The 11170-nt window shown below is 37.2% G+C and overlaps 1 long non-coding RNA gene across 1 annotated transcript; it reads right to left on the reverse strand.

Moving 5' to 3' along the window:
* Positions 1-656: 656 nt before the first annotated feature.
* LOC108271723 (uncharacterized) lies at positions 657-3507 on the reverse strand. Its single transcript, XR_001813919.3, has 3 exons — positions 3424-3507; positions 1303-1375; positions 657-1197 (listed from the first exon to the last, which is right to left on the reverse strand). It is a non-coding gene; the product is annotated as an uncharacterized LOC108271723 (long non-coding RNA).
* Between the last annotated feature and the right edge of the window lie 7663 nt (positions 3508-11170).

An 11170-nucleotide genomic window follows, 5' to 3' on the forward strand; every position in this document is an offset into this window, starting at 1 on the left:
TGAATAGTGGAATCAATCTCTATCGCTTATGAGGACCGCGTTCTCGCTACGCCTCTGGGCATAAGGGCTCATTCCACTATGTAGGGTCATCTCCTCAAAGGCTTTGTCCAAAGGTACCCTTAGAGGATGTGTGCTGTGGCTGGGTGGTCTACACCGCACTTATTAATTTGATATTAAAGCCTGGATATACATTCCACCCTGGCTCGAGTTTCTTGCAGTGACCTTCGAGCTCGGATCTTTTGAACAGGCCGTGCCCTCAGTATGGCGGGGTGGGTATTCTCGTTCACACAGTCTGAAGCTCACACGATGTTGAGTTCCCTTTGAAAGGAAATGCATGAGTTACGCATGTAACGCTGTTTCCTGAGAAAGGAACAAGACGTTGCATAGCTTTGTCATACTGGGGCATGCCTGTGAATTGCGTCTTCGCTTCAGATAATAGAGGCTGACGGCGCGGTTCACAGACTAAAAATATTTGCTAAAAATAGAACAAAGACTTGAGACTTGACTTGGACTCCAGCTCAACAACGCATTATGTATGGCACATAATTAGAGCTTTTTGATGCATTATTAGAATTCTTAAAAATGCATACATAATCATTACAAACGTACAAAGAATTATAAGCAAGATTTTAATTATTTATTAATAAGGGCTTCAGAAGGTCTTACAAACAAAATATGCAAGTCTGTTTTTATTTTTTTGCGTAGCTTCTTTACAGTACTTCGTTTATATAGTGTAAGGAAGTGGTTATCAGTTCTGTTACAGTATGTTCGAGTGGTCGTGCTGGTGAAATACTTCCAGACCATAATCCACCAGATGTTGAGCATTGGTCTACATGGCAGTGTGTAGGAGAGAAATCAAATCTCTTATATCTTCATGTCATCTGGCAAGTGAGTGTAAGGAGGTAGACTTAATAAATCAGTTTACAATGTAATTTAGTTTGTTCCCTCTGATAACACTTGAGCTCACTTGCCTTATTAACACAAGCTCTTTAAGGATATAATCTACACTAGTGTTTATAGACTCTCTTAGATCAGCATTTCCTTATCCTGCTTCATTAGTTCTCTTTAGTACAGTTCAACACCATCATTAAAAAATTTTCCAAAAAAAAAGAAAAAAAAAAAAAAGATAGCAACATTCTAAACTTGCCATGTTATATCCTCATGAAGGGTGCGTTAAGCCGTGTTCAAGCAGAAAACCTGGGGAAAAACAATGGTTTCAGGCTACAGATCACTTTAGGAGAGATAAGAGATCGTCAAAGAGAGATAACTGCTTGTGTTTTGAGACCTGTCCTTGTCGCACACCTGTAGAAGAGATTTCTCTGACTCCTGGCTTGGATCGAGCAGATGGTGTTCTCTTCTCCTTCCTACTTTCCTCCTGTTAGTAAAAGAGAAAACAACAGTTGGCGTTCTCTAGATACAGTGTAATTCTGTGCTGATTTGTCAGCTGTCCATATAATAAAGTTATATTGAGAGCATCGGTAAACATGCCTTTAATGATTAACTGTTACGGTGTGTACTCTGTGACCTGAATTAGATGGCTTTAAAGATAGAAAGAATTAAACAGAAATAAGAGTGAAGCATCGACCATTAGCTAACATTGTATTTTAGATTTGTGTAATTGGCATGCATTTGTAATAAACTGGTGTTGCAATATGAAGTTTAGTATTAAGTAAAGCTTAATTTAATGCTAATACAGATTCTATGAGGTTTGGAAATGTGACATCACACTAAGGTGATATGCCATACAATGGGGCTACAAAGATCTAATTAAAGGCATTTAACCAAGATAACTAGCCAAACGTATCTAGTATCTGTTTACTATTAAACTGCAGCATTGCTAAATTCTCTAATCTGATTGGTCAGAAGGTAATTCAAATCACAGGTTTATGTTAATGTAATTTTTCTAGTGCATTTTCATTTCGATAGTAGCAGCTAATTGAGAATGATGTTATTATAATTCAATAGTTATTGTATTTCCATCAACCGAGAACAGGATAAACGATTTAACAGATCAGTTAAGTTAAGATCATATGTTGTGTTCTTTATTACTTATGGAATAAGTCACGTTATGGGCAAGACAAAGCACAGGTCTTCTTCAACTTCAAACATAGTTCCATGATTATGGATTGAATGAAGGCTTGAAGTTCTGAGCGAAATTTACATTACTTGGCTAAATTGCATTCATTGGACTGTTAATTTTGACACAATTCACCAGCATGTACAGTAATTAATCTGTTCATCCTGTAATCAGTGATTTTATACATGAGCTTCCAGTCATATACTGCACTCACACCATGTACAAAATATCCATCCATCCATTTCCCTACTGCTTGTCCTATACAGGCTCGCAGGGGATTCTGGAGCCTATAGACAGGGTGCCAACCCATTGCAGGGCACAATCACACACACGTTCACACACTGTGCACAATTTGGAGATTCCAATCGGCCTACAATGCATGACTTTGTTCTGGGGGAGGAAACTAAAGTATTGGAAGAAACCACCAAAGCAAAGGAAAAACATGCAAACTCCATGCACACAGGCAGGATTTGAAGTTACACCCCTGGAGGTGTGAGACAAACGTGCTAACCACTAAGCCATCATACACGATATTACCATTGCATACAAAACCTTAAGTTAAGATGAAAAGACGCAGTGCTATTAGTGTCATAAAGGTGCAGATACGGGTTTTCTGTTTTTCCATATTAAACACCATTACACTTTATAAATATGCACTACATGATGTACAGTGTGTGTGCACACTTCCACACAGCCATGTTTCAGCCAAGTATGTATCATTCCCATGAGCTAAATGACCATCATACTAGAGTTGCATCATTTTCAAGAGCGCCAGTGTTCTGCTCAAATGCCGTGACTGCTCATGTGTCTATGCTCACATTTATCTATGTAAACACACACACACACACACACACACACACACACACACACACACACACACAGATAGATACAGAAACACAGATTGCAGCAGGTATACATAATGATGCCCCACAATGAGTTTGGTGAACCATCAGTGATGACTGAACATCACACATTTGCAGTGATATAATTACAGTGTAAACACAGTGACCGATCACACATGCTGCTGTACAGACACAGCAAAAGCATACACACACACACACACACACACACACAGTCTCTTCAAACATAAACAATAAATTAGGCCATTTTAAGGTGTAAATGTTTGGTATTTCACTGTTTCTTGTTTTGTCTCACACTCTTTTCTGAAGTGTTGTTTTGTCTGGTTTTAACACAGCTTGTTATTTTTTTTTCTTCATATATTGTAAAGATACAGAGAAATCCTCATCTGCTATGATAACCTACCCACTGAAAAATGTCTTAAAACTGAAATATTTAATAAAGCTAATTAATTAATTAGTGTATTACATTAATTGACATTGCCTCACCATCACCCCATACCTCCATCCTGTGAAATATACAAAATAAATGCATAGTTATATGAATGTTAGTTTGTGTCTTGGTTCCCATGGCAATGGTTGCAATGGAGTTTTGTTCATGTCTCTGCTTCCATTTTGTCATTGGTTTGTTTCCTAATTGTGTGCACCTGTTCCTTGTTTCATCCTACTGAGCTTGTCTATTCATCTCCCCAAAAAGTCTTATTGTGCAATTGTACCATGAAGCTCGAGACTTAGTTTTCCTTGTTCGCTTTTCCATTGTTTTTTTTTGTTTGTTTTTTTCCCTCTTTGCTTCTCCTTATTATAATTACAGATTACCATACATTAACTCTGTCTGTCTATATTTTCACCCCTGCAATGGATTTTCACTATGATTTTTGCATTCCTGGATTGTCCCTGCATCATAGCTCGTGTGACAGAAGACTCTGCCTCTCAGTGTACAAGGTGTGAGATGCTATGCTGAAAAAGATTGGACTTTTTTTTTGCTCTATTGTTACACCCATAAATTATCGTCTGTTAAGCCACATCCTGTCTCTCTCTCCATGCCTGACTGGACTGTCAGTTATCATGTCCTCTGGATAATCCAGCTCCACACATGAGCCTTGAGGTCAAACAAAGAGTTATATTTTTCAGTGTAATCTATAGTTGTAATAATTAGCACACCCACAGGCTGATGAGAGAGAGAGAGAGAGAGAGAGAGAGAGAGAGAGAGAGAGAGAGAGAGAGATATCCATTTATATTGGGGTTTATGAGAGTGTTTAGTTTATGTTGACTTACCAGTGACAAACCTGGTCATTAAAGGACACCCAGGTTTGGTGAGCACTATGGAGTTTTTCAGCCTCCTCGGGGTGTGGGGGATCCTGCTTCTGAGTCCTGTACAGACAGTGGAATTGGCTCAGGCTTAAACAAACGGAGCATGATGAATGCTGTGAGAGCTCAGTAAGGCACCACCACCCAAGGCCTTGAGAGTTCTGCCTGCCCACTCCATGGACCCATCTGCTCCACCAGTACACAAACCTTTTTGTGTGTTTTTGTGGGAGACTTTTTGTCATGTCAGGGTTACATAAGTGCAAGTGCCTATAGGAATGACTGAAATTCTGAAAAAAAAAAAAATGGATGGATAGATGTATGGATGGACTTATGGATATTAAAGTGTTTGTATTATCATGGCTATACTCGGGTTGTTAAAGCACTTCATCGACGGAGTATGATGCAACAGTTGAATTTGCAGATAAATAAATAGTTCTTGAACTTCACTTGCCATTTTTGAAAAAGATTTTCTAAGTAAGTAATTAATTTGCTCTTTATATTAAATTGTTACACTGTATAAGGCTGTGTATGCAAATTCTCTAGATGGAATCAGTACACGTGTTCATAGGATGATTTGTGGTTAATAAACAAGGCACATGTAGAAAGGGTTTGGAAATGTTTCTTTGTGTGTGCGTATGGGTGTTTGATGAATATTTCATAGACTTTTAGAAATTTAACACAATAAGACTTTCACACACAGTTATTCATAAATGATGCCCATAAAACTTCTCCAATTCTCCAGCTCCATGGTTCTCAAACATAGTGTAAGGATTAATGGTCTAAATATTACCATCTTGAATATTTTCCTGTCTAAGAAAGCAAAAAAAAAAAAGAGTGTTACAAAGCCCTGACGCTGAAGACTCCTTCCAAAAATCCAAAATTAAACACCTATTTATAGAAACTTCACCATATCGACAATGACACACGTTCTTTTCTGCTAATGCCATGCAAGTAACTGTGATTTAGGTACTGCTGATATGTCAAAAGGAGATACATTACATCCCCTATTGATGAAGCTGCTCTAAATTCATGCCAGAAAACCATGGATCATAAAATCATTAAAAGTGTTTGTCATTTTCTGCATGGCAAACAAGTGAACCGCGCTTATTCAGCCAAAATGCCAGCGTTGACCTTTAGCACAACTGAACATTTCAACAGAATTGCTTTATAACTATGTTTAATGGCACAATGCTGATACGCCAAATGGCACATCATTTGCATGTGCATTTGCTCAGTATAAAGGGAAAGAGAGTGTGTTTAATGTCACGTAGCCGTTCAACACAGTTGTTGGATAATCTCGGTAAGTGTAATGAAGAAAGCACAAAAGATTTGATCTGTTGAAGAAATATAATGGGTAATTATCTTATTCATTAGTGTCTATCTCTGTGTGAGAGGTAGGAAGGAGGGGTGTGAGGAGGAGAGGAGAGACATTTAAAAATAGCAGAAATGATAGGCAGACCTTTTTTTTTTCTTTTTTTTTTTTGCCAGGTTTTGTTGATAGTGCGGATGGAATTAACGTAGCAGCTGCTGAGTGTTATTATAAGAACAGATAAGTAGTGTTATTTCAAATGAACTTCATTATTATCGTGCAGTTCCGATTTAAAAAGTTGTTGACAATTTTATTCTAAAGAAACACAGATGGGACAAAAATCCACACAAGATTACCCATGTGCAGAAAATAATAATTGCTGTCATTATGCCATGTAAGGTTGCACATATTCAGCAAATTAACGAGGCATAATGTGTAAAATATACAATAGAATTGTTCGAAGTGTAGGATAAAGAAACAGAATTAGGTATTAAGTGTTTGTTATGTTAGGAATAAAACATGATGTGGTACGCTGTTATTGGAAATCAGTCCAGAGGATTTCAAAGAGGTTTTTTTTTTTTTTAATGATTGTTGTGCCCAAAAACGCTTGAATTTGCTGCAGCTTTTTTTCTAAAATTTGTGATGCAACTTGCAGAGTTTATATTGTGCTCTTTTTTTTTTGTGGAAAACTGGCGAAATTCCAATCGCATGAAATTGTTATGCACGCTCTTTTGCAGTGATGTTTGTTTCCTAAATGAGACCTTTTAACTGTACTCATGTTCAATGCACGGGAATCGAAGAGGGCTGAGGCTGAATGCGTGTTGTGATGATGTCACATCCTGCCTCTTGGCTCAAATCTGAGGAAAATCTGCAGTAATTCTGAAAATTTGCAAGCTCCTCCAAATATTGACGAGCATGTTTGATTTTTGCATTCATTTCTGCAATCGCAAAATCCTGGAGGGACTGAGAAATATAATTAATTATGATTGATTATTACACTACAGCAGTTTCTCAAGACAATCATAGATTTAAAAATCTATACATTATATAATAGACACCCTGGCTAATTATATTCATACAGTGACTCATAAGTCCAAAACACATGAACCAAAAACCCAATATCATATGAGAAAATGAGAAACACCAAAATACTGCAATCAGTATGACTATCACAAAGATAAAGATTGCACATTTCCAGTCTCAGATCTAGCTAGCATAGAGAAAATAATTTAATGTGAAGTTACTTAGTGAAGAGTAATTGTTTCATCTGAATAACCCAGCTTCCTTTAGGCATGTTTTCAGCATCCTCATACTCTGCAAATTTGACAGCATATCTAACACACTATTAAATGAATGCCCTGGATAAAAATTAGCATTAATAAAAGCATCAGTAGCATCAGATTTACTCTCAGGGCTGCCATTATAGAAAATTAATCAACACTCATTCTGACCAGTTACAGTGTAGAACTCAACAGCGCTGTGATATGAGGAAATCTTCATTTATGGCTATGAAGTGTAAATATTATGTGTTGGTTATTGAGTGTAACCACTTGCATCCTCATTAACACTCACAGCTGTATCTTGTTAGCTTCATTTTCCCGGCTGGTGTGTATATATAGTTTTCCCTTTGTGCTTTGAGTTTTCTCGTTTGCATTGATTTGCATTACTTAGCTGTGTATTAGTGTTCTGGAGTTGCACTCTTCGCTAACTGAATTGATTTTAATGCTTGTTTGGATTACAAGTTTTGAAATGGCTTGTATTCTCTTATTCTACTACCATTTAATTCGCATTCGTACAACATTATCTTCAAAAGTAAGCACCTGATGTGCTCAAATAAATAAATAAATACATAAATAAACAATTAAATGTACTGTAAACGGCACCTTTATTGGGTTCATTTGGATTTTTCCTCTTTTGCCAGGCTGTTGTGTGTATTAAAAACCCTTTGTGCAGGGAAATTAGTTAATAAATGTGTGTTTGGTGATGCAAATTATTCCACTTCAGTCTACTTTATGCACTGCCATTTCTTGTTTTTTTTTTTTTTTTTGTCAATCTGCTAAGGTCAACTATTTCTGAGTCAATTGTGTATTTTCCCAAAAATACATTTATTAAGCAAACACTGCTGTGCTGTGCACTTTGAGCTTCTGCACACACACTTTAGGGTCATTCCATATCAAGTGGTCCAATACAAGTTGCTTGACCATTTTTAATATTCCTATTTTTTTTTAAGTGATTATCTCTATGTATTAGCATTGTAAATCCACTATTTATTTATTTATTTATTTATTTATTTACTTATTTATTTATTTATTTATCACGATAGCCATCTTTGTGTCATGGCACACAACACATTTTGATTACACAGCTGTCTTAATGGAAACCTCAACATCAGGATGGGCCTAGTTCCTTGGAAGTAGAACTGATCTCTAGAGCACATTACAAGGTACGTGTACATGTATAAACATTTTGCAGATTCCTGTTGCTTAGACTTAGAGCTTAGGTTTTAATGTAATGCTCAAGACTGTTCACAGTTCTACATTTATGGTCAATTTATAATGGGAAACTTTCGAGTCTCAGTCTTAATTTTTTTAGCGGGTACCTAGGTAGATATAGTGTGCAGAACATTTCAGGTTTGAGACTTGTCTTATTTTTTTATCGGGATGAGAAGGTGAAATTAAAAATAACATCTTCCAAATTTCGGATTGAATATCTTTGGTGCGAGACCAGATACGAACCTGAAATTTTCACGGAAAGAAGTCCTCTATAGTACCATTCTGCTGTAAAAAAAATTGAGAAGTTTGAGATTCAACTGGTTACAGAAATAGGTATAGTAAAAATCATGGGAAAACTATATTCCTGCATTTAGAGCAGACATAATATAAAGATAACAAATAATTTTAGAGTAATTATGTTTATGGCTGAAATACAATAGCTTATGCTTGACAATGAGGTCTATAATGTTCCTACATTTGATATTAGCAACAGTGAATCATGATCGAGCACAGGGTTCTTCAAATCTGCAGAGTTTAGATCCAACCTACAAACCCACCTGCCTGTAAATTTCTAATAATCCTGAAATCTTTGGTTAGCTTGATCAGGTGTGTTTGATTAGGGTTAGAGCTAAACTCTGCAGGACAGTGGACCTCGGGGTTAGATTTGAAGAACCCTGATGTATCATGTTGGTAAAGGTGTACAGTTGCTATGTGCTCTAGAGATCAGTTTTTGTTCCAAGGACCAAGGACCACCCTGAGCTGAGATATTTATGTTTCCGTAAACAGCAGTACAACCAATATTTGTTGTGTACCATGTCACAAACATGGCAGTCATGGTTTAACCAAGTGGAAAAAAGTGCAATGCCAATGACCACTTGAGATGGACTGATACTCTAGGCAGGGATGAATGATACACAGAATTTCTTTTCAATCCAATACCAAGTACTAAACAGACTGCAATCCTTATCTTAATTTGAAAGTGTTGTCATGAGTATAGAGGGAAGAATCCGCAATTAACCAAACCTTCTGACCAATCAGATTTAAGAACTAAACAGTGCGGTGGATTTAGGTCCATACCATTCATGTGTACCAGTATTTATCATTTGCATTCCTCCTTAAAACTTATGGAAAAGCCCAATTAAACCTACTCTCATCCTTTCAACTCTTTTCTCCTCCTGTTTTCTCACTTCGGTCCACACTGAATAGTAGAGCACCCAGATTGTGTTATTACTGGGAGTTTGCAGGCCAGTGAGCTCAACTGTGCTGCCATTTTGAGGCGTTTAGCTGATTGAGAGCATTGTTAGCCTTCGCAGCTCAGAGGCAGACAGCAGAGGAGAGGCATCTGTCGTTTACAGCTGTCAGGCAGAGGAGAGAACGGGGAAGAGGAGAGACAGACGAGTGATGCTGATGGAGTCACAGTAGGGGGGCTGGCACGTGCCAAGCCTGGTGCCAGTGTGTGTTTCCATCCACCTGGTTTCATGTGAATATTTAATTTGTACAGCCTCAACAAGAACCAAAAACTCAGACAATTAAATATTACAGTCATTGTGCTTGTTTGAATTGTAAAAGTCCTTGTCTGTGTGTGTGTGTGTGTGTGTGTGTGTGTGTGTGTGTGTGTGTGTGTGTCTGTCACTTTTTAAAAATATCTTGTTGCTGTACTTCAGAATTTTGAACGGACTTGTGGTATGTTGGAAACACACTGCTATTCACATTTGGAGAACATGAACATTTTGAAAGGAAATGTACTTTTACAAACGGTTAAACATAATGAACTCAATTGAGCATATAAGACTTCACTATTGAAGTCAAAAAAGCGTACAAAAAAGTTAGACTTCATAATTTCTTGCCATTTATAAAAGTGTTTTTTATTAGTGTTGCTAATAAGGACAGAGATTGCTTATTAGGCACTCTTGGCAACTCTTTAAGTTGAGTATAAGAGTACCTAATGTAGCATGACTTCAATCACTTCAAGGTCAATTTATAATTAATTCAAATATGGGCAATGAAAAGATAAAGAGGAACATCAAAATGCAAAAAAAACGACAGTCATGTTTGAGCAAAATGTGAATTTGTCGCTCCATTGACAACCATTATAGCACTGTTTACTTTTTTTTTTTTTTGGTTTTATTTTAATCTATTCAGCCAGCTGACAGTTTGGTCTAAAAGTATTGATGCTCGGTTTCCTTGTCTTCTGAAGGTTATGGCATAAACAACTCAAACTCTTGCATGGCTGTCATCAAGTAGGGATGAGGTCCCGTTTCCAAAAAGCATTCGAATCAAACAACGTAGTAGAAAGTAAATAAACTAACAACACATTATCCAATAAGTGCAGAAATTACACAAAAGGACAGATGACAGAACTGTAAGTTAAATATGTTTGGGTTTGAATGAAAGGGTTACATCTTTCCTATTTAACATGTTCGGTATTCACAGGAAACATTACAGCACTGTGGACTTAAAACAATTAAAAAAAAAAAAAGAAGAAGAATTAGAAATCAGGAATGCAGCTGCCTATGTGTGTTTTACTGTGTGTGTAATCATTTGCCTCACATCATTCTTTTTACGCAGTCAGTGAGACCTTGTGATCCTCGCATTCCCTTAAGCAAACAGCATACTGAGCTCCTCACAAGGCTCTAATCCCCCATCCTCCATCCCTATACTGCGGTTTGCACTTGGATCACTTACACCACAGTACAGTTTGTGCATACTGAACACGCACATCCCTAAATTCTACACATGGGCTAACCTTGAATTGTTTGCACACTACTACCTCCATTCCACTTTGCACCGTTGTTCTGTCCTCATTACTGTAACCCATGTCTCCAGACAAGTTTACACCCATCATGCCATTTGCTTGCAACTATTCACTTGCATACTATCACCCTACCTCATTGTTCTCTTTGCACTTTACACTTAATATGACTTGATGCTTTGCACTTCTGGTTAACTGCATTTAGTTGGCTTTGTACTTGTACCCTGCTCAATGACAATACAGGTGAATCTAATCTAATTGAATCAAATCTAAGATTCGATTCAATTGCTCAATCTGAAAAGTTCCATTATCGAGCTGTTAATATTTATTCAAATTTAGCACGCTCACATCTGATATCCAGACCAGCCTTTGCTG

Source organism: Ictalurus punctatus, chromosome 11 (assembly GCF_001660625.3).
Source record: "Ictalurus punctatus breed USDA103 chromosome 11, Coco_2.0, whole genome shotgun sequence".
NCBI classification, from domain to species: Eukaryota; Metazoa; Chordata; class Actinopteri; order Siluriformes; family Ictaluridae; genus Ictalurus; species Ictalurus punctatus.